The sequence below is a fragment of the Amphibalanus amphitrite genome, unplaced genomic scaffold (genome assembly GCF_019059575.1).
Source record: "Amphibalanus amphitrite isolate SeventyFive unplaced genomic scaffold, NRLGWU_Aamphi_draft 000162F_arrow, whole genome shotgun sequence".
NCBI classification, from domain to species: Eukaryota; Metazoa; Arthropoda; class Thecostraca; order Balanomorpha; family Balanidae; genus Amphibalanus; species Amphibalanus amphitrite.
Genome location: NW_024881657.1, coordinates 748,696 through 773,156, shown reverse-complemented (window position 1 = coordinate 773,156; position 24,461 = coordinate 748,696). Strand labels below are relative to the sequence as shown.

Genomic DNA, 24,461 nt, shown 5'->3' with positions numbered 1-24,461 from the left:
CTCTGAATAATACTCTTAGCTTTGGTAGAAGATCAACGGTTTAGCCTCCAGAGATCAGTACCAAATTGTCCAAATCGACGGCGTTGCATGGAAAGGTAGGGACCAGCACAGCATTCCCTAATTTCAATCCCGGCCCAGGCTGTCAGCGGCAGCTGGCGGTGGTGACGCTGGTGCTGACGGCGGTGCCAGAGGACAGAGATAATATAGCTATCTTTTGACGTTTCTTTCCATTTTGAGCCTTGTAACTTTCAGATTTCAAACATTCACAGTTCACCAGTGCTTGACATAAAAACCAGTAACTGAAACATCATCAGTGAAATAGGAAAAGCATACTCATATATGTTTTTGTATTCATGCCTTTTTATTGTCAAGGTGCAAAATCATGCGACAGGTCCTTACGCTCCACGCGTTGCCAGTCAATGGCAAGTCCACCGGACCAGTCAGAGGTCACAGAGGTCACGCGCAGGGGTCACAGCAGACGGAGGGCGGCCAGCAGCCCGGCGGCCACCAGCAGCAGCGCGCCGCTGGCCTTCTCCGCGGAGGACGCCATCTCCGGGCCGGGAATAAACGGGTCGTCGTAGGCAGCGGCGGAGCCGAGCAGCGCCAGCAGCAGAGTGGCCATCAGCAGCGCACGCCGGTCCAGCATGGTGAGTCGCGGCCCAGCCTGCGGAAAACGGGCAACGGTGTCACAGGGAATCGAGAGGCCGAGGGGGAATCGAGAGGCCGAGAGGGAAACGAGAGGGCGATAGGGAGGCCAGAGGATGAACGGGAAATGAGAGAGCAACTGGCGGATGGATCACCGGAGCTCGTTACATTTGGAAAAAAAGATGGAGAAAAACTTACCTAATTCTCCCGTTCAGGGGTTTGATCGCAGATAACCTTATCAGCGCAGGTAACAGAACGGTGCAGTTGCTGGGGTATGCACAATGTTTCATTTTCAATACATGTTTCAGTTTTTAGTTTGCAGTGGCAACCTAAGTCATTTCTGTAATTTTCTTGGCCATTAAATTGAAGGCTTAACCCGGCACCGCCTGGGCTATTTCCGTAGGGGAGAGTGGGGTAAGATGCCCAGGGTGGGAAAGACGCCCCACCCCCTCTAGCGGCGAAACAAAGAACCGAACCTGGAAATTAATGTTTTTAGCGTAAAGCGGAAGCCTGCCTTATTAACTGCACAAAAATTTGCGGAGCAATTCTGGAATCGTTGTATATTCATCGTCTGAGGCCGCAAATCAACGACATGTCCTCGGCGTATCCACTACGTATCACTGCTTAACTGTGTACTTTTATGTAGCTGTTTCGTTGTGTACGTCATTGTACTTTTAATTGCATTAGGCAGTTTTCTAATTCGAAGCTGAACTCGAACTATTGCATGTGCGTGTGCGATATATTTTATGATCAAAAGTGTGTTTGAATATGTGTCCTGTATCAATTTGAAAAGAGTTTTGTCACTGAAGATGAATCTTGTGATTCGAAACCGGTCTGAATTTAATACATGAATGTCGTGTCATGCCTAACATTAAACTTTATATTACTTTTGATTCCATCAAAAGAAAGACTTTGCGGAGCTCAGTTGGGCAACGGCTGGCTGGTGATTGCATGTATTTTATTTGCTGCTTTCAAAAAATATTTTGGTGTCAAAACATTGTAAATATCAAAGAAGGTAGATAATTTTTGCGTCCCTTGCTATAGTCGTGATAGACATGCGTGTACTATGTCCCAAACAGTTTGTTTCAGGGTGTAGTTTTATGGCTAACAAATTGTACTGATTTAATGTTACTTCGGTACCTTGGGGTAAGATGCTCCATGTCCTGATGTGGAAAGACGCCCCCCTAAATCCGTAGGCTGTCCTTCAAGCAGCCCGTCAAATCATTTATTACATACTTGTGATGAGAGACAAAAGCCGATCAGGGACTATTGAGAGTCCAGTACGGTCGGGTGCTCCCCATGCCGGTCTCTCGGCCCACACAGCGACTTTTGGGCGGTACCTGACTCTGAGAGCCCTCACGACGGCCTCTGTGGGCCCCATTATTGGCTCCAGGGCCCCTCACGACATCCTTTGAGGGCTCCCACGTTGGCTCCACGTGCCGCCCTGGCATCTGAGGTCCCCACGATGAGCTCGAGGGCCCTCAAGCATCATGAAGACCTATAAGGGCCCCACAGTGGTCTCCGAACGCCACCACAGAGGCTTGTTTGGCCGCGCTGGACTATGATGGCCCTAACGATGACCTCTGAAGCCCCTTACGACTACTTATGAGGGCCCTTACGATGACGTTTGGTGTCTACTGCAGGCTCGAAGGGACTACTCATTCGTTCAGGCGATTCACGTGCCCATTTATGTCACTTATAGTGCAGGGGGCATCTTCCCCAACGCCAGGGGGCGTCTTTCCCACCCTGTGGGGTAAGATGCCCCCTTTCACTTCTTCAGGAAAATGCTAAATAGCAAAAAAAGTTATCATATTTCAGGCACGAAAGTGTGATATTTTTTGAAAAAAATGATGTCAGCTTCCGTTGAAACTCCAAGTTTTTGCTTTCCGATCGTCATTTTCGAATAATATATGACATAGTAAAACCCTGGGCATCTTTCCCCACTCTCCCCTACCCACGACAGCCTGGGGGGTCGGATCCGAACCCCCCCCCCCCTGTTATCTCGAGAACCAATGGTCGCATCGAGTCCCGCGAGGCGGCGTTCGGGGTCAAGGTCAGGTCAAAGGTCAAATTCTAGGGTTTTGCATGATTAGGCTTACGGACAGCGGAATCGATGCTGCTCGAAACTCACCAAAAATGACCTCAAAGACCCAGTGAAGGCACCATGTGCGTATAGGGGTCATACTAAGTACGGGTCAAGGTCAGGTCAGGTCACGAAAGGTCACGGTTTTCACTTTCTACTACATGGGCGTGCGACACATGTTTTATGGCTCATTTTTTTCACGCCGAATCTGATGGTAATGGTTATATGTGACCGCTATTCACTGTGCTGGTGATAAGTGTGCATTGAAAGCATAAAAAATCGTTTATACCATGCATAAAGTTAAACCAGGGCTAAGAAAAACGGTCAATTTTTCAACTTTTCATTTTTGACATAAAATGCACTTTTCTAGACGGGCTTTGTCCCAGGAATCTAGTGGTGTCATTTGTTTTCACATGCGATGTTCAGAAGTGCCTCTAATTCACAAAAATGCTTATGACGTCACCATGCCCTATGCATGTTGGAGCTTTTTTTTACAATTTGGGGATCAAAAATCAAAATAGAAAGTTGAAATTTGGGATATCTAATGTTCTAATAGAGCTTTAAAACATATATTCCGGTTTTTGGGAAATTCTCAAAATTTTGGATTTTATTAGCTGTTTTCCAAAAAATATAGTTTTTTGAATTTGTAGGGGTGAAAAACGCATTTTATGGAAAATCCGAGATCGCCATTTTAAAGAACTCGTTGATCTGCGTCTGTGCATGTCCTTAATTTGCAATTTGCTTTAAACCCTGATTTTTGGCGATTTTTTAAACATTTACCACTTTTTGACTAAAAACGTCATGTCACCAAAATCGACATATCTCAATTTTTTTTTTGGAATTTTTCTTAAAAATTGCACAGGAGACGTTAAATTGATGGGGGAGAAGGTATGTCAAGTTTCAAGTTGATAGCGTAAGCAGTTCATGAGTTATTCAAGAAAAACGGAGGGGGTCGGATCCGACCCCCCCCCCCCAGGCGGTCGCGGGTTAAGCGGAATCCGACCGGTGCACAAAGTATTAGCGACAACTGTAGCACGCTACATCTTTAACATTTAACGTAGAATCTTTTCGGCACGGCTTGGTCCGGCAGTCTCCCCCCCTCGCAGTCCGGTCACAGGCCTAGCCCTCCATTCACTCACCCATCGCTGCTACCGGGTGACGCACAGCTGAGCGGAGCGCTACTGCTGCGCTCCCCTCCCCTCTCATTATTCACCCCCCCCCCCCCCAGTCACCAGGCCCACCATCCCCACACATCACTTTTCTCCATCTCCCGCAACGAGCACTGTCCGTGGGAATAGCCGCAGTAGACACATCTGCGAGAAGACGATGCCGCCTACATCAGTACGAACCGTCGAGGCACAGCTGAGTCAACAAGCTACGTCAGGACCGCGGCCGGCGGCGGCGGCGAGCGAGCACGTTAAGGTACTCTGTCACTTGTCACGTACTCTGTCAGGTACCACAACAGCTGCACCGCGCTGAGTCACATGGTGGGAATGGCACAACCAGGAAGATCCTATGGCAAGCAAAAACGCAGTAGTTCCAGAGGTCTTCGCTATGGGCAGCCGTTAAACTCCCATTAAGACGCGCGCTTTTGGAGACAGCTACCGCAGGATGAACGATTCGAATCCCAACAAGTAACAGCTGGATCAGTAACACTGTCAACAGCTCGTGGACCCACGCCGAGGACAGATAACGGCTGGGAGCGCTGGATCAGCAAGATACGTCATCAAATCATGGAGCAGTGTAAAGGATGGATGCCGGCTGGAGCACACAGCCTCCTTTGTCGGGGTACAACAACCCAGGGTGAGTGACCCGGCAGAACGCCTTGAAGGTGACCTCCACAACAAGCCGCAAGCAATGACCTGTAGTTCCAGAGATCTCCGCAGAGGAAGAAGGCGCTGCGTTACGGCCACGCCCCGGTACGGTGGGCGGAGCAGGAGTGACGTCACAGGGGCGTTGGCGGCAGACGAAACGGAAGGAAACAAAAGTTTGAATAAAATGAAAATGAAGAATCAAAATTAAAACTCGAAAATCACAAACCTTTCGGGGATTGTTTTATGCCAGCGATTATTAAAATGATAAAGCACTCAACACCAAGACGATTCGACGGCCAAAAATTGCAGGCACAGAGGAGCAAGGTGACTAAACAGGACAGAGGGCGCCATCTTACAGCCCCACCCACCAGAAGAAGGCAGAGGAAGATGACGTCGCAAGGGCGTGGCAGTCACCCCTCCCCCCAACTATAAAAGGGTGCGCCACCCAACCAGAGGGGGAATCACAGTCGAGCAGCCGAGAGTCACAGTCTGCAGCCGGAGCCGGAGACGCCATCTGGAGGCCGCCGTCGGTCCGGGGTCACCCGCGAGAAGCCTCTTCAGTTCGACCGACCAGAGCCGGAGGACAACCGCCGACGCTTGTGACCACACTGAGAAGCGGAAGCGCAGAGAAACTCCAGAATGTGAGTGTTGTTGAAAAGTCTGCTCAATCCCTGATCCTTGCCCACCCCCCCCCCCCCCTCTGCCCAGCTTGCCGTGCCGTGACGACTGCCAAACATTTTCGGTTGCCATAAAATGCACTCTCAATTGGAATTGGAAAACTTAAATTACTTTGAACTTGTTGGTCCAGACACCCTAGTAGCATATTAGGATCTGAATTTCGAGGTCATGTCAGAGTCGCCAGCGAATCGTTATTGTCCGTTGGAATTCACGATTAGGCCGTGAGCGAAATCCTAAAATTTGAATAAGCAGCTCAGTGTCACGAACGCTGAAATTGATGACAGGATGCGTGACAACATTGAATATGTCATTGTCTTTGGTCAAACTGGTTCGTTCGATTTATTATAATCGGCGGTGGTCAAGTGCGATTTGAGGTTGGAATTCGTTTGTGAAATTAATGGTGTAGATTCGTGCTTAATTCACTAAAAGTTGCATTGCGAAATTATTGGTGATATTACTGTAGGAATTAATTGTGAAGTCAAAATCAATTATAGAACAGGTGAATACGGTGAAATAGGAATATAATGTTTTAAGGCGGCGACTGATTCATGCGATCGATCTACGAATATGGCTATGAGTTATGATTTTCAACAGATACGAATGCTTGAGCTTACGGCGGAATTTCTTCTGTTACTTAGGTGCAGAGTTGAGAGTAGTGGTTTGAGGTCGACGGTTTGACACTTTTGCGACTTTAGCTGGTCCTTGTACTTTGCGTCATTGAAATTGCGAAATGTCGAGTAATAGGTAGATGTAGAATTGCTTGTGGTTAGAACTAATATGCGACTAATATAGGTACCGATCGTTGTGCTTCTGTAGAATAAATACTAGAAGAGATCATCTTTGTTGGGAAACGATTAAATGGGGAAAGAAGTTATTTAAAGAAAACTTACGTAGAACGGAACCGATGAGATGTCGAACGGGGAGATATTGCAGCGATATTTTACCAGATTCACACTCACTGACACATCCGGTGAATCTACCCGGCCAGAAGAGAAAACACGCACGAGCACTGTACCGCGAGTGTTGACGCGCCCATAACGGCGTGACTGTGACTGACGCTGTCGACGCGGCGCCGGCCGGCGGCCGTGGCATTCGTCGTCCCCGACGCGGGCGTTGAGCCGCCAGAGGGCGCGAGGAGCAGCCACAACAGGGGCAGTGGGTTAGCCGTAATTGGGGCGCGTGCGGTAGGTGAAGGTCATCGTATAGAAACATGGTTAGTTGTGGAAAGTTGCAACGGGATAAGAACGTAAACAGTTAATGCATAATTTTAAATATGACATGCTATATGATATCTAGGACTGCAGTTCGTTTGATGTGCATTGGTTACTGCTAATAGGATGATTTAAATTAGATTTTCTATGAAAGGCTAGGGACCCCTATGACAATGTTCTGGCACTTTATAAAGATAATTTGTATAGGTAACTAGTAGCCCGTCAGAAGCTATCGAACGAGTTTCAAGGAGTCATTTCCGTTTGAGCATTCAGTAATTCACTATGATACGGTGGATCACAACCAGACGGCAGATCGGTGCGTACTAATTGGTTCTAGATCATCTGATTAAATCAAGAGCGGTTCAAGGTCTACTAGGATTGTATACGAGAACTGATGGTTGGATTCACGTGTGCAGCAGAAGTTATGACTTGAGATTACGATTTGGTTTGGATAAATAATGCGTTTCTGTTATTCGTGTTCTTGCGAGTTAGCGCCAATAATTATTCCACCAATATTGGCACAGGGCATTGTGAGGCACAGACGGCTTGTTTGCCCGTCTCCTATGGCGTAACGTTTACCAGCATGACTGTATGAGACACAGATGCACTTCTCTAAACCCACGTCCAGACCGGAATGTTAAGAGGGACACACCGTCACGTACGCAGGGCATATGCACGTTTTCCGCCAGTGGTACCGGCCACTGTTAATTTTCCCGCTTAGGTAACACTGGGTGAGAAGGCAGTGAGAGGTTTCTACGGCAGGGGGAAGGGGAAGATTGGCACAGTGCAGTGGAGAGTAAGTTATGCCAAAGGCAGTAAGCCGAAGGTCAGGGGTGAGTCACCCAAAGGGCGGATAAGTTGAGCCGTAGTGTCCCGGATAAGTCCTCATACTTATTTCGTAAAGGTACTTTGATCGGTACTGGACAGCCTCAGGGGAGGGAAGAATGTACTCCAGGACACGTAAGGCCTTGAAGAGTAAATCCCATGGTTTAAGGATAGTTCCAGGATATGAACTGTGGTCCCTGGGTCGTGAACGGGAATGTTACACGCGGACCGGAAGAGGGCATAGGTAATCTCTCCCGGTAGAGAGATAAGTCGGATATAAATCGTGTATGTGTGTACCATAAGTCTATCGGACGTGTAGTGAATCCCATAAATTAGTAGGGTGGATATTTGTGCAATTATTCTGGACGGCCCTGCGATAAGTATCTTTGTCGCCGGTTAGCGGAGCATGCATATGGATTTCGGAAAGAGACATTTATCTCGCCGGGGAGATCGTCGTCAGCCAGACACCTAACACTATCGGAGGGAATTTCGGGGGCTGCTAAATCGATTGGGGCGAGTGAATGGAGGGCAAATGCTTTGTGTGGATGAGCGTAAGAATGATGAAGGACAAATCTTAGGATAAGGCCGATAGGAGTTAAGCAGAGCTCAGGTTGGGCAGTCAAGCTAATGATTCTCGAGGGCAATTAAACTAGCAACGCTAATACGAACTAAGTGGGCAATTTTCGTAATAGGGAGGCCAGAGATATAGGAATGGGTGACTGGACGAATGATCACATTCAATTAATCAATGTAATTACCACCCATAAGTTTGGCAGTGGTCATCGGGACTTCGAATGCCCTGTCCTTCACCTGCCCATCTGTGCCGCAAACCCAGCTGATCGGATCCCGTCATCCCTAATCCGAGCAGTGAAGAAGCATCTCGTGCATCATAGTCTATACAATGAACAGAATCATCAAGTGCCTAAATCAAAAAGCATCTTCCATCAGATGTATTTGTACGCAAGGTGGAGATCTACATCTCTCTCTCTCTCTCAGGTGGATCTAGACTTACATCTCAAGATCTCTATCTGGATACCTACATCCCTACCAGGTGGATCCATACATCTATCTCAGGATCTCATCTTCATCACTACCTGGATCTCTCTCTAGATCTCTCTCGGGATCTTTTCCAAGACTCTCAAGCTCCCCTGCTCTACCAGCTCTACTATCGAGTTCATTACAGCAGCAAATAGCTCTGTTCTTCTACAACCAGCTGAACGACAGCGGACTGCGGTGGTTGATGAACCGCAACGATGCAGCAGTGCGTACCACGCCCCCCTCCCTTCCATTCCCTTGCTACAAATGGCGCCCAAAACGTGGGGATTTGATAATTCTTAAATTGTGAAGCTGGTAGACTGGCACAAGCCGCCGAACCCGAAGTTGATGAATTGAAAGTCAACCGTATGGAGAAGAGGAAGCAGTTGAAGAAAAGAGCAGGTGTTCGAAATACTGGCAGCAGTGGAAATGAGCGTGCTGCAGGGGTCGACGTGAAGAAAGAGGATGAGCTAAAGAAAGCTGTGTGAAGATGATGAAGCTTATGATGGCGGCTGATGAGAGGAAGTGGTTTAACGAATACTGAAACGGACATAGAAGAAGTTGTTGAAGATAAGATAAGGAAATGAAGCTGTCTCATGAAACAAAGGATCAGACTAATACAGAAGTCAGGCCGAAAATGAAACTTGACAATTGTTTGCATCAGCATATCAATTCTTCTACGTTCTGCTGTACAACAAGTACAAGTCAAGATCAGCTGTTGTATGGCAAAGGAGAGCTCGAACTTTCTAGAGTATTAATGGTAAGAGGACAGCAATATCAAAAACAGAAGAGGAAGAAGAACAGGCGGAATGCTCGTGCTGTACTGAATCAAAATCAAACACGGTCGTCTTCACAACACAGCCAAGGCGATGATCATTGATCATGTTGGTGAACGAGGAGAGGGTGCCAGGATGCTGCAAGACCAACTGCCAAACGATCCATTCAGATGGGCTGCTGCAGAGATCACCCACCTGGGCTGCTGCGACGGCTGTCACCTGGTCCGCCGAAAGGTCGCTACCTGAGCTGCCACGGAGGTCACCTGTGCTGCCACGGAGGATGCATTGCCCTCGCGTGCTGCCCCGGGGGTCACTCAACTGAGCTGCCGCGGAAGTCGCCTACCTGAGCTGCCACGGGGGATGCATTGCCATCGCGTGCTGCCTCGGGGGTCACTCACCTGAGCTGCCGCGGAAGTCGCTTACCTGAGCTACCACGGAGGCTGTCACCGGGTCTGCCACGAGGGCCACCTACCTGGGCTGCCACGGAAGTCGCCTACCTGAGCTACAACGGAGGCTGTCACGGGTCTGCCACGATGGTCACCCAACCGGGCTGCCACGGGGATGCATTGCCCTCGCGTGCTGCCTCGGGGGTCACCCACCTGAGCTGCCATGGAGGTCGCTCACCTGAGCTGCCACGGAGCCTGCCACCAGGGCGGCCACGGAGGTCGCGGCAGGGTCGGCCATGGAGGTCACCTTCCCGGACGGCCACGGGGGTCATCCACCTGGGCTGCCACGTAGGCTGCCCGCATGGGCCGCCGTGCAAGCTGCCCACCCGGGCTGCCATGGAGCCCGCCGTCCGGGCTGCTGTGGAAGCTCCCCACCCTGGCTGCCGTGGAGGCCGCCCCACCCAGGCTGCCATGGCAGGCTACCACCCGGGCTGCCATGGAGGCTGCTACCCGAACTGCTGTGGAGGCCGCCCACCTGGGCTGCCATAGAGGTCTTCACCCTCCTGAGAAGCCGCTTACCGGACGGCCACCGACGACATCGGGCTAACCAAAGTGGTTGGTGCCCGTGACCCGGATCTGGTGAGCGACAAACTGAGGTGGGAACGAGGAACAACAGGTGCGTGTGTGTACTGTACTAGGTATACGATGTCATTTTGTAGGCGTTGCGGAACTTAACATGATTGTGTAGATTTAGATGAGTAAGGGGTGTGACTTTTTTGTATGAGTTGCGAGGACGCAACTAGGGTTGTTTGGACTGAAGATGTAGCACGCTACATCTTTAACATTTAACGTAGAATCTTTTCGGCACGGCTTGGTCCGGCAGTCTCCCCCCCCTCGCAGTCCGGTCACAGGCCTAGCCCTCCATTCACTCACCCATCGCTGCTACCGGGTGACGCACAGCTGAGCGGAGCGCTACTGCTGCGCTCCCCTCCCCTCTCATTATTCACCCCCCCCCCCCCCAGTCACCAGGCCCACCATCCCCACACATCACTTTTCTCCATCTCCCGCAACGAGCACTGTCCGTGGGAATAGCCGCAGTAGACACATCTGCGAGAAGACGATGCCGCCTACATCAGTACGAACCGTCGAGGCACAGCTGAGTCAACAAGCTACGTCAGGACCGCGGCCGGCGGCGGCGGCGAGCGAGCACGTTAAGGTACTCTGTCACTTGTCACGTACTCTGTCAGGTACCACAACAGCTGCACCGCGCTGAGTCACATGGTGGGAATGGCACAACCAGGAAGATCCTATGGCAAGCAAAAACGCAGTAGTTCCAGAGGTCTTCGCTATGGGCAGCCGTTAAACTCCCATTAAGACGCGCGCTTTTGGAGACAGCTACCGCAGGATGAACGATTCGAATCCCAACAAGTAACAGCTGGATCAGTAACACTGTCAACAGCTCGTGGACCCACGCCGAGGACAGATAACGGCTGGGAGCGCTGGATCAGCAAGATACGTCATCAAATCATGGAGCAGTGTAAAGGATGGATGCCGGCTGGAGCACACAGCCTCCTTTGTCGGGGTACAACAACCCAGGGTGAGTGACCCGGCAGAACGCCTTGAAGGTGACCTCCACAACAAGCCGCAAGCAATGACCTGTAGTTCCAGAGATCTCCGCAGAGGAAGAAGGCGCTGCGTTACGGCCACGCCCCGGTACGGTGGGCGGAGCAGGAGTGACGTCACAGGGGCGTTGGCGGCAGACGAAACGGAAGGAAACAAAAGTTTGAATAAAATGAAAATGAAGAATCAAAATTAAAACTCGAAAATCACAAACCTTTCGGGGATTGTTTTATGCCAGCGATTATTAAAATGATAAAGCACTCAACACCAAGACGATTCGACGGCCAAAAATTGCAGGCACAGAGGAGCAAGGTGACTAAACAGGACAGAGGGCGCCATCTTACAGCCCCACCCACCAGAAGAAGGCAGAGGAAGATGACGTCGCAAGGGCGTGGCAGTCACCCCTCCCCCCAACTATAAAAGGGTGCGCCACCCAACCAGAGGGGGAATCACAGTCGAGCAGCCGAGAGTCACAGTCTGCAGCCGGAGCCGGAGACGCCATCTGGAGGCCGCCGTCGGTCCGGGGTCACCCGCGAGAAGCCTCTTCAGTTCGACCGACCAGAGCCGGAGGACAACCGCCGACGCTTGTGACCACACTGAGAAGCGGAAGCGCAGAGAAACTCCAGAATGTGAGTGTTGTTGAAAAGTCTGCTCAATCCCTGATCCTTGCCCACCCCCCCCCCCCCCTCTGCCCAGCTTGCCGTGCCGTGACGACTGCCAAACATTTTCGGTTGCCATAAAATGCACTCTCAATTGGAATTGGAAAACTTAAATTACTTTGAACTTGTTGGTCCAGACACCCTAGTAGCATATTAGGATCTGAATTTCGAGGTCATGTCAGAGTCGCCAGCGAATCGTTATTGTCCGTTGGAATTCACGATTAGGCCGTGAGCGAAATCCTAAAATTTGAATAAGCAGCTCAGTGTCACGAACGCTGAAATTGATGACAGGATGCGTGACAACATTGAATATGTCATTGTCTTTGGTCAAACTGGTTCGTTCGATTTATTATAATCGGCGGTGGTCAAGTGCGATTTGAGGTTGGAATTCGTTTGTGAAATTAATGGTGTAGATTCGTGCTTAATTCACTAAAAGTTGCATTGCGAAATTATTGGTGATATTACTGTAGGAATTAATTGTGAAGTCAAAATCAATTATAGAACAGGTGAATACGGTGAAATAGGAATATAATGTTTTAAGGCGGCGACTGATTCATGCGATCGATCTACGAATATGGCTATGAGTTATGATTTTCAACAGATACGAATGCTTGAGCTTACGGCGGAATTTCTTCTGTTACTTAGGTGCAGAGTTGAGAGTAGTGGTTTGAGGTCGACGGTTTGACACTTTTGCGACTTTAGCTGGTCCTTGTACTTTGCGTCATTGAAATTGCGAAATGTCGAGTAATAGGTAGATGTAGAATTGCTTGTGGTTAGAACTAATATGCGACTAATATAGGTACCGATCGTTGTGCTTCTGTAGAATAAATACTAGAAGAGATCATCTTTGTTGGGAAACGATTAAATGGGGAAAGAAGTTATTTAAAGAAAACTTACGTAGAACGGAACCGATGAGATGTCGAACGGGGAGATATTGCAGCGATATTTTACCAGATTCACACTCACTGACACATCCGGTGAATCTACCCGGCCAGAAGAGAAAACACGCACGAGCACTGTACCGCGAGTGTTGACGCGCCCATAACGGCGTGACTGTGACTGACGCTGTCGACGCGGCGCCGGCCGGCGGCCGTGGCATTCGTCGTCCCCGACGCGGGCGTTGAGCCGCCAGAGGGCGCGAGGAGCAGCCACAACAGGGGCAGTGGGTTAGCCGTAATTGGGGCGCGTGCGGTAGGTGAAGGTCATCGTATAGAAACATGGTTAGTTGTGGAAAGTTGCAACGGGATAAGAACGTAAACAGTTAATGCATAATTTTAAATATGACATGCTATATGATATCTAGGACTGCAGTTCGTTTGATGTGCATTGGTTACTGCTAATAGGATGATTTAAATTAGATTTTCTATGAAAGGCTAGGGACCCCTATGACAATGTTCTGGCACTTTATAAAGATAATTTGTATAGGTAACTAGTAGCCCGTCAGAAGCTATCGAACGAGTTTCAAGGAGTCATTTCCGTTTGAGCATTCAGTAATTCACTATGATACGGTGGATCACAACCAGACGGCAGATCGGTGCGTACTAATTGGTTCTAGATCATCTGATTAAATCAAGAGCGGTTCAAGGTCTACTAGGATTGTATACGAGAACTGATGGTTGGATTCACGTGTGCAGCAGAAGTTATGACTTGAGATTACGATTTGGTTTGGATAAATAATGCGTTTCTGTTATTCGTGTTCTTGCGAGTTAGCGCCAATAATTATTCCACCAATATTGGCACAGGGCATTGTGAGGCACAGACGGCTTGTTTGCCCGTCTCCTATGGCGTAACGTTTACCAGCATGACTGTATGAGACACAGATGCACTTCTCTAAACCCACGTCCAGACCGGAATGTTAAGAGGGACACACCGTCACGTACGCAGGGCATATGCACGTTTTCCGCCAGTGGTACCGGCCACTGTTAATTTTCCCGCTTAGGTAACACTGGGTGAGAAGGCAGTGAGAGGTTTCTACGGCAGGGGGAAGGGGAAGATTGGCACAGTGCAGTGGAGAGTAAGTTATGCCAAAGGCAGTAAGCCGAAGGTCAGGGGTGAGTCACCCAAAGGGCGGATAAGTTGAGCCGTAGTGTCCCGGATAAGTCCTCATACTTATTTCGTAAAGGTACTTTGATCGGTACTGGACAGCCTCAGGGGAGGGAAGAATGTACTCCAGGACACGTAAGGCCTTGAAGAGTAAATCCCATGGTTTAAGGATAGTTCCAGGATATGAACTGTGGTCCCTGGGTCGTGAACGGGAATGTTACACGCGGACCGGAAGAGGGCATAGGTAATCTCTCCCGGTAGAGAGATAAGTCGGATATAAATCGTGTATGTGTGTACCATAAGTCTATCGGACGTGTAGTGAATCCCATAAATTAGTAGGGTGGATATTTGTGCAATTATTCTGGACGGCCCTGCGATAAGTATCTTTGTCGCCGGTTAGCGGAGCATGCATATGGATTTCGGAAAGAGACATTTATCTCGCCGGGGAGATCGTCGTCAGCCAGACACCTAACACTATCGGAGGGAATTTCGGGGGCTGCTAAATCGATTGGGGCGAGTGAATGGAGGGCAAATGCTTTGTGTGGATGAGCGTAAGAATGATGAAGGACAAATCTTAGGATAAGGCCGATAGGAGTTAAGCAGAGCTCAGGTTGGGCAGTCAAGCTAATGATTCTCGAGGGCAATTAAACTAGCAACGCTAATACGAACTAAGTGGGCAATTTTCGTAATAGGGAGGCCAGAGATATAGGAATGGGTGACTGGACGAATGATCACATTCAATTAATCAATGTAATTACCACCCATAAGTTTGGCAGTGGTCATCGGGACTTCGAATGCCCTGTCCTTCACCTGCCCATCTGTGCCGCAAACCCAGCTGATCGGATCCCGTCATCCCTAATCCGAGCAGTGAAGAAGCATCTCGTGCATCATAGTCTATACAATGAACAGAATCATCAAGTGCCTAAATCAAAAAGCATCTTCCATCAGATGTATTTGTACGCAAGGTGGAGATCTACATCTCTCTCTCTCTCTCAGGTGGATCTAGACTTACATCTCAAGATCTCTATCTGGATACCTACATCCCTACCAGGTGGATCCATACATCTATCTCAGGATCTCATCTTCATCACTACCTGGATCTCTCTCTAGATCTCTCTCGGGATCTTTTCCAAGACTCTCAAGCTCCCCTGCTCTACCAGCTCTACTATCGAGTTCATTACAGCAGCAAATAGCTCTGTTCTTCTACAACCAGCTGAACGACAGCGGACTGCGGTGGTTGATGAACCGCAACGATGCAGCAGTGCGTACCACGCCCCCCTCCCTTCCATTCCCTTGCTACACAACTTACCTAGCTCAATTCAAAAGCAGACCCCTCTCGGTGTCTCAGCTCACCGCCAACTGCGACGTCAATACGCCTCAGGTCATCTGGAAAATACAGATGTTCTGGTGTCTGGCGAACTGTATACATTATTCGATACACAACCGTTTTTATACATCTTCCAGACCATGAAAACTAGGAATAACGTTATCACTACACGTTTACATGCTGTAACATTTAACCACGAACCCCTCTCTTTGTATGAGATGACACATATACAGGGCTATCGAACCTCTATTGGATATGCAAATCAACGTTCTGGAGATCATATGTGCACAGGTCTTCAAAAAACGTATTTTTTAATTCAACGCCTAAAAGTGTTTGACTTTTGAACTAGCCTGATCATGTGCGATGGGAGACATGTAGGTACACTACTGATGACCATTTATCTAGAAAGTTCTGTCTGAACTCTTCAAAAACAGCTAAGTTATTCGCTAAACGGCTAAGTACATGTGTCCGTGTCAATTATTGGCTTCCTGGATGCGGTTTAATTTCATAGCAATTTACTAATTTCGGTCATCACGGTGACGAGGGCTGTGGATCAGTGGGTTCTACGGCGGGCTGGGAGCTTCGGATGACTGCCGCTAGATGGTGCTGGAGTTCATCTCGTGCTCGGCACAGGTGACGCCGGGTTACTCCTGGTGTGCTGCGGACGGCGAGAGCGGTGCACAGACTCCGTCTCCATTTGGAGCCAGTATAAAAAAGACCAGCAAATATATATGTTACAGGCAATGTGTGGAATCAGGTATTCTATAGAATGCCTAGGCATTCTATAGAATACCTGACCGACCAGGCATTCTATAGAATCCCTAGGCATTCTATAGAATCCCTGACTGCTTAGGCATTCTATAGAATGCCTGGCTTAAGCTCCCAGGCATTCTATAGAATGCCCAAGTATTCTGATTGTCCCAAACAGCACTCCAAAATTATTTGTTGAATTAGGCCAATCGTCGCCTGAAACCATTTCAGGGCAATGAGATATAAGAGAGGAAGCGAGGGAGAAATTGGGCTATGCCAGCCACCAAATGGTGCGCCGCAAGCAGCAACTGATCCAATCCCGTTGGCACGGGAGAGCCACGGCGCAAGGGACAGGCCAACCAGTCGCTCAAACGGTTACCCTCGGAGGGCTAGTGGAGTGTTGGCTGGGCGGGTGAACCGTAAGCTAGAATCGAAAGTGCTTACAAATTACGATGGGTTTGTTCTGATGCTAGAAATGACGGTGAGGAATATAACAAAAAAGCACCATCTTACATCGTCATAAGCACTTCGTGTAACTACTCTAAATATACATGGGCAGCTAAGCTTAACCTACACTGCAATGTCAGGGAATAAACTGAATAAATGGTTCATTATTCGACGCCCGGGCGGTGGCCCGGCCGTAACAAGAGCCGGATTAGGTGTTGTTCGATCTCCCCTTCCAACTTGACTTCTGAGCCTTGCGGTGTTCGAACGGTCGTCAAAATAATGAAATTGGACTCCAGTAATGCTTTGGCAATGTTCCTAAGGATGCCAAATCTAAAACAACTATGTAGTTAAGCCATTTTTAGGTCATTGGCCATTTTTGACTCGAAACTGCATTTTCTCCAGTTTGGCCGTAAATCGATGCTATGTCTTCCGGGGGGCAAATCCTCCAAAAATGGACGCTTTGCAAACTTTTTTCTTCGCGGAATTTTGACCAAATGCGTTTCCGATAATGACATCAACACCATCGTCTTTCTAGCGTCGAGACTCAGTACTCTCCGAATGAAAGCCTAAAAGATGATCTACAGTTTGACCTAATAAGGTTAGATTGAATACCTGACATGAAAAATTGACTGAATGAACATTTAACATAGCTGACCGCAAGGTAGCCTGGCAGAAATAATAACGTTGCATATCGGTTCGCACTCATAATCTTATACAGCCTTCACTCATTTGTTGGTAAGATACGTATATTTCCCAGGCATTCTATAGAATGCCTGAAAATCAGGCATTCTATAGAATGCCTAGGGATTCTATAGAATCCCTGGTGGGTCAGGCATTCTATAGAATACCTAGGGATTCTATAGAATGCCTGGTCGGTCAGGCATTCTATAGAATGCCTAGGCATTCTATAGAATGCCTGATTCCACACATTGCCTGTAACATATACATTTGTCACAGGCTAAGGTGATCGTTAACTTGCTTCGGCAGTTGGCATTTCACGGGTTTGTTTTGAGAGCTCTCCTACGCGCGTCCCCACCCCTCACATCCAACCTTTTACCAGTTGTTCCACCCACTCTCCTTCACTGCCCACAACCGCATCCAGTTGCCCCACGATGGGGAAGCGGCGCCGTCAGCGCCCGCTATCCGACTCCTTATCTGATTCCGACTCTGACTCCCCTCTGAATCCGACTCCTCCCTCTGCCATGGATACCGACTCCCGCCAGACCGTCAACCCTCCCTCCTCTACCCACCCTTCGACTGATCTACCCGGTACCGACCCTCGCTCGTCCACTGACCACGCCCTGACCGCTGACCTGACCTCTGACCCCGCCCGGCACTCTGACCCTCGCTCGTCTACCGACCTCGCCCGGAGCCATGACCCTCGCCCGTCCACCGACCACTCCCGGAGCTCTGACCCGCGCACGAACTTGGCCAACGCACCTGCCTGTGCTTCTGTCGATCGATCTCCACTCGAACCATACTTGTCTCTCGACGGCTCTTATCTGGTAGTGAAGGCTAGCGATAGTGACTTCTCTTTCCGGAAGATCAACGTTTTCTGGCCTCAGAAGCAGATCGCTGCTATCTGTGGACAACATGGCCCCGACATTGAAGCCCCAGCGAACGGTACGCTAGTCATCAAAACTCACAACCGGAGAGACACCAAGGCACTCCTGAAGACAAAAGTTTTCTGTGGCAAGGACGTAACGGTATCCCTCCACCAGGCCCGCAACTCTTCTAAAGGCACGATTTTCGCTCCAGAACTCCGTCACATGTCCGAGGATGAGATCCTGTCAGAGCTGAGGGGAGAGGGTGTGTCTCACATCCGACGCCTCACGACCTTCCGTGATGGTCAGCGACGGGACACCAGCCTGCTCGTTCTCACGTTCGAAACCACGACCCTGCCCGAAAAGATAGCCATTGGTTGGCTCAAAAAAGATGTCCGGGTGTTCATCCCAAATCCACTCCGGTGCTTCAAGTGCCAACGATTCGGACATGGAAGCTCCACTTGTCGTCAGGCTGCTCGCTGTCAGAGATGTGGTGAGTCCCCTCATGAGAACTCCGAATGTTCTAAGCCAGTCTCTTGCTTGAGCTGTGGTAGCACAGATCACTCCGTCTCCTCCTCACAGTGCCCCCACGTGGAAAAAGGAAAAAACGAATCTGCGAAGTCAAGGCTAAGTCCGGCTGCTCTTATCCCGACGCCCGCCGACGCGTTGAGGCAGAGGCTGCCACCCCGGCTCCCGGTCGGTCTAATGCCAAGGCCGCCACTACTCAGTCCACTTCGTGCAGTACGCAGACGGACCCGATCTCGGCACTTCCCCCTCTGCAGTGTCTGAAGCCCTTGACTGCGTCGACGACCACATCCACAAACACCAGCGACGCGACGGAGACCATTTTTGGTGACCCGATGCCTTCCTCTCCTCCCGAGTCACAGCCTGAGGCTTCACCAGAGATCGCTCAGCAGAACAAGCCCTCTGCCGGAGCTGCTCGCTCCACGGCAGCCTGGACAAAAGTCCAGCGCTCGAAAGGACCCCGCCCCCAGCCCCCAGGAGATGATCGACAGTCTACAGGCACACGCACATCACGTCCACCTATCAGAGTAGCAATGGGCCACAACCGTGCGTCAAGTTGGGCTTCGCCCCGTCGTGGTGTGTCTAACAAATACTCTCTCTTAGAAACACAATAAACAGCCTACTCCAGTGGAACTGCCGAGGCCTAGTTTCAAACTGGGCCGAAAGCAAAATGTTCTTTTTACTTCTAGCGCCCATCATTATTGCTTTGCAAGAAACTTGGCTTCTTCCAACAGACCCCTACAACTTTTCTTTATTTAACTACTCTCTGTACCGATACGATGAGACTGATGGTGAGCGGCGCCACGGTGGCACCGCTTTATACATTTGTAATGATTATGTTCATGATCAAGTAATACTGAACACTCCATTACAAGCTGTAGCTTGTACAATAAAAATGAACGGAAGAAACATCGACGTTTGCTCTATTTATATTCCACCAGACACAGATAATAGTACTTTGCATAGGCACCTCACCAACCTTATTTCGCAATTCAAACACCCCTTTCTCCTGCTTGGTGATTTTAACGCGCATAACCCGCTTTGGGGTCGTGACGCGTTAATAGCAGACGAGCGGGGTGATATCGTCGAACGATTTATTGATGATCACCAGCTCGTTCTTCTCAACAAGGGACAAAACACATTCTTCTCGCTATCTCATAATAGCGAATCGGCGATCGACCTATCCATATGCTCTTCACAAATAAGTGTTTTATTTGATTGGTCCATTGATAATGATATCCATCATAGTGATCATTATCCAATTCAGTTACAAACAACATTCTCCTCTGATGCTGACGTTGTTCCCCGCTCTCTTCCTCGTTGGAATCTGAAGAAAGCTGATTGGGAAAAGTTCCAGAACTTCTGCGAAATAGATCACGAACATTTTCAGGCTCCAGAACAAGGCATTAAATTTCTCACAGATACCATATTAACAGCGGCAGAAGGATCCATCCCGAAGACGAATCCAGCATCAAATCGTAAACGAGTTCCATGGTGGTCGCAAGATGTAGCTCGTGCAATAGCAAAACGTAAACGAGCTTTTCGTTTATACTTACGCCATAGAAACAACATCACACTTATCCTCCGAAATAAAGAGAGAGCAAGGTGTAAAAAGATTATCCGAGAAACCAAAAAAGCCTCTTGGAAATCTTTCCTCACCCAGCTTAACTATCGCACACCGTTAAGCAAAATAAGGAATTTAGTACGCTCACTATCGGGTAAGAGATGCTTCCCTTCTCTTCCAATCTTACAAGTTAATAACATGACTATTTCAGAGCCACAAAACATAGTAAATACCATCGCCCAAACCATAGCTCAGCATAGCTCAACACAGCAATACCGACCTGGATTTCTCGAACATGCTCGAAGACATGTTCGTCTTCCGCCAAATGCATTCATGTCTGACAATACGGAACAATATAACACTTTATTCACTTCATCGGAGCTTCGAGATGCAATCACATCGACGGGGAACACATCTGTCGGACCTGATCAATTACATTATCAGTTCTTCCGACATCTTCCAAACAGCGCTTTCGATTTTATTTTACACACTTTTAACGACTTATGGGAAAAACAGGTTTTTCCAGAAGAGTGGAAGGAGGCTTTAGTTATAGCATTGCTGAAGCCTGGGAAAAAATAGGAAAGATCCAGGGAGTTATCGCCCGATTTCTCTGACAAGCTGTTTCGGCAAAATATTCGAACGCATGGTCGGAAAGCGTCTAGAATGGTTTTTGGAAAGCAGTCAACTATTGTCTAAGTATCAAAGCGGGTTCCGAAAACATCACAGCACTTTGGATCACATTATACGGCTCGAAACAGACATACGCAAAGGTTTTAAACATAAATCACACACAACTGCCGTTTTCTTGGATATTACTCGCGCTTACGACATGGTTTTCCGTCCATTCTTAATACTTAAGCTTCACAAACTTGGTATTCGTGGACACCTCGCTCACTACTTGATTGGATTTCTCACTGGCGCTCGCAGTTTTCAGTTACGTTTTCGCTCCATTTCTTCAAATACTTTTTCTTTCGAAAATGGTTTACCACAAGGTAGTTGTTTGTCTCCACTGCTGTTTAATATCATGATAAATGATCTTTTTGACAACACTCCATCCGACATACAACACTCACTGTTTGCAGACGATTGCGCAATATGGTGTACTGATACCGATTCGCAGTACTCCATTCCACGTCTGCAATCAGTGCTTAACAAACTTGACGAATGGTCCTCTAAGAATGGTTGTATTTTTTCACCCACAAAGTCTGCAGTGATGGTTTTCACAAAAAAAAACACTAGAATGCTAGAACCTTCTCACCTACGTTTATCTGGCCACATCATACCACGTGTTAACTCGTTCAAATTCCTTGGAGTAGTTTTAGACACTAGGCTGTCTATGGCTAAACACGTGAAGTAGGTGAGAGTGGGGTAATTTGGCCGGTGGTGTAAATTGGCCGCCCCCACCTGTACGATGTCTAATAAAAGTGAGTGAAATAACTCTAGTCTCTATTCATTTGTCATGGGTAGAAATAACTGGAGGACAAATGTCAAAACTTTGCCCCTCGTAGTTGTATTCAAAATTAATAAAACGTTAATTTCATTAGAAAATGGTAACTTTTACTTCTGCTTACAAAGTTGTATAACATGTAGTATTTGGGCTAAAAACGAATTCAGACATTATAGCGCCATTCTTGGGGGTGTTCAGCGGTTCCAAGAGCAATTTCATCTAATTCCGTATAGCCGTGATGACTTTATACACAAAAATTTTCAGAATGGCCATATGGGGTAATTTGGCCGGGACTAGCGGGGCAACTTGGCCGGTGCGCTCATGGTCACTATGCTGGGACGGCCGAGTTTTCATGGTCAATTGTACCATAAATGACATGATTCATGACCAACTTTGACTACTTTGATGACTTACTTCCGATTGGTCAACTGTAAGAGCATGTGACGTCACCAAAGGTTACCAAACGTTTTTTGCTAATAAATCCTTACATAAAAATGGTACAGCCGCACAAATGGTCTCAGTCTGTTCAGCTCGCCAAGGCGCATCGAATGATATGCATGATGACCTTGAAATCACGTGACCTTGAGGTCAAGCGATCTGAGGTAACGTGACTTGAGGTCAACCTTTGACCTTGACTTCTCGAGGTCAACACATATATGTTTCGATGCGGAATGACGAGGGAATTACGATGGTACTCGAAGTTTTGGTCTAGCTTGATTACTTCAAAAGTTATTCGTAAAAAACTGTCTACGCATCTAGAGCCGCTAATTTGGCTATTTTGACCCCTGTGACCCCATGAGTCAACCTCCAAAATGTGGTAAATGCGTCATAGGACACACGTCATTGCTGAATCTGAAGCTGACTCGCAATATAACAGAAAATCCCGACCGTAAACTAACACCGGCCAAATTGCCCCACACCCTCGGCCAAATAACCCTGCTAGTGGGGCAATTTGGCCGCCTTGCAGACCTTTGTAATGCGTCACAATTTCAATATAAGTAATTACTCTATCATTTCAAGTTCACTGTCCAGTAAAGTAAAATGAATGCGACACCTGCCAGCGTTGAGAAAATGCAGAAATGTGTCGTCAATTTTAAGTTACATCGTTTTCTAAAAAAAAGCGGCCAAATTACCCCACTCTCCCCTATGTTAAAACAAAATGTAGTAGAAGACTCAATTTATTCCGATGCATATCCCGCGAGTTGCTGGGGGGGGGCGTTAAACGCCCCCACTTTTTTCGCCGGGCCATAGCATAAAAACGGCGCGCCGCAGGCGCGCCAAATTTTGGGTACCTGTAGGGAATTGATTTAAGTTTATTGTTACAAAGTTTCAAAAAAATCGGTCGGAAAATTTTTGAGATATCGAGGTTCAAGTGACGTCATGATTTCTGAGTTTTCGACCAAAAACGGCATATGTTCAAAAAATCATATAAAATCACAGAATAGACATACAGACATGCCGTAAACGCCATTAGACTGCCAATACTATGAACAATCAAATGGCTATCTTCGATTATTGATTATCGTTCCGCATTTTCCAAAATCTTGAACTGAATCTTGGCAATTTCTCTTGACTACTTCACGACCATGATACATGAATTTCTTAAATTGAACTTTTTGAGCCAAACACGTACACATATGATAAAATGAATGTCACCATCGTGTTCTACGCCCCAAATTACCCATAAAACATGTGTCACAGGCTGCGAATATCAGTTTTGATTTTTGGGGATATGTGCCTACCCGGTTGACCTGACCTTGACCCTGACCTATGCTTGACTAACCCCTACATGGAGCTGACACTCTTGTAGGCCTTATATGATGGATTGTGCACCGTTTTGACAGAGTTTATGATGAGAGGCGCCCATTGCGAAGTCCTGAAGTCAATGCTACTGAAAGCCCGATTTCAGGTGTTTGACCTGACCTTGACCCGACCTGTGACCTGAAAATTCAACTTTAAAGTACTCATCTGAAGCGTCTCGTCGCGTTCTTTCGTTTGCCGCCTCGTGCGTTTCGCTGCGCCTATTGGTTCTCGAGTTATCGGCTGGGGGCGTTTAACGCCCCCCCCCAGCAAACGGTGGGTGGCGAAATACCCCAGCAACTGCCGGGATATCAGGTACCGATTTTGGGGCAGATCGGCAAACACTTCTTCAATTGTATAGAACGATTGTATTACCAATAATAGAATATGGCTCTGCTGTTTATGCAGGTGGAAGTGACGGCGTATTAAAAGGACTTGATGTGATCTAGAACTCTTTCATCCGAATCGCAACAGGTGCGATGAAAACAAGTCCAATTCCCTCGTTGCTGGTTGAATCTGTTATAACACCGTTGCAGTTTAGGCGAATTGAGCAAACACTGAGATACGCTAGCAAAGTTAGGTTCCATCCAGATCACAATGCATTTAAGTCTTTACAAATTCTCCCTTCTATACATCACAACCGTATTGGCCCAGCGGAACGGCGTTCTGGGCTTACAATTGCATCAAGGATTAAGAAATTCTGTCGTGACATTGACTTCGTGCAACCAAATATACTTCCTCTACCAACACTACAACACCCTCCTTGGTTAGAGAAAACCTGGAAGGTTTCATTTCTCATTGATAACCCCAAAACCACCTTCACAGACAGTGAATTACAGCAGAGATTTATTCAAACACGACAGGCATTCTCCACACATAAGTTTATTTACACAGATGGTTCCAAGGCCGGCGATCGCGTTGCCAATGCTGTCGTCGATCCGTCAGAATCTCATGTTGTGAAAATTCGTTTACAAAATGGGACTAGTATATTTGTTGCCGAACTCCACGCAATCCTTATGGCAATCGACTTTGTCAGCGAAAGGCCTTGGATGGAAACTATGATTTGCTCCGATTCGCGATCTGTGATTCAATCATTACAAATTGCACGTCCATCATCGCCTCTTCTCATACATATATACAACAAGTTACACAATATGTCAAACAGAGCAAAACGCGTGCACTTCCTTTGGGTGCCAGGACATTGCGGCATACATGGAAACGTCAAAGCAGACGAAGCAGCGAAAGATGCACTTTCTCTCGCAAATATCACAAATATCCCTGT

The 24,461-nt window shown here is 47.9% G+C and overlaps 1 long non-coding RNA gene across 1 annotated transcript; it reads right to left on the bottom strand.

The window, feature by feature from the left end:
* Positions 1–333: 333 nt before the first annotated feature.
* LOC122383354 lies at positions 334–15,163 on the bottom strand. The gene is made up of 2 exons (XR_006256828.1): positions 15,085–15,163; positions 334–664 (listed from the first exon to the last, which is right to left on the bottom strand). It is a non-coding gene; the product is annotated as an uncharacterized LOC122383354 (long non-coding RNA).
* Between the last annotated feature and the right edge of the window lie 9,298 nt (positions 15,164–24,461).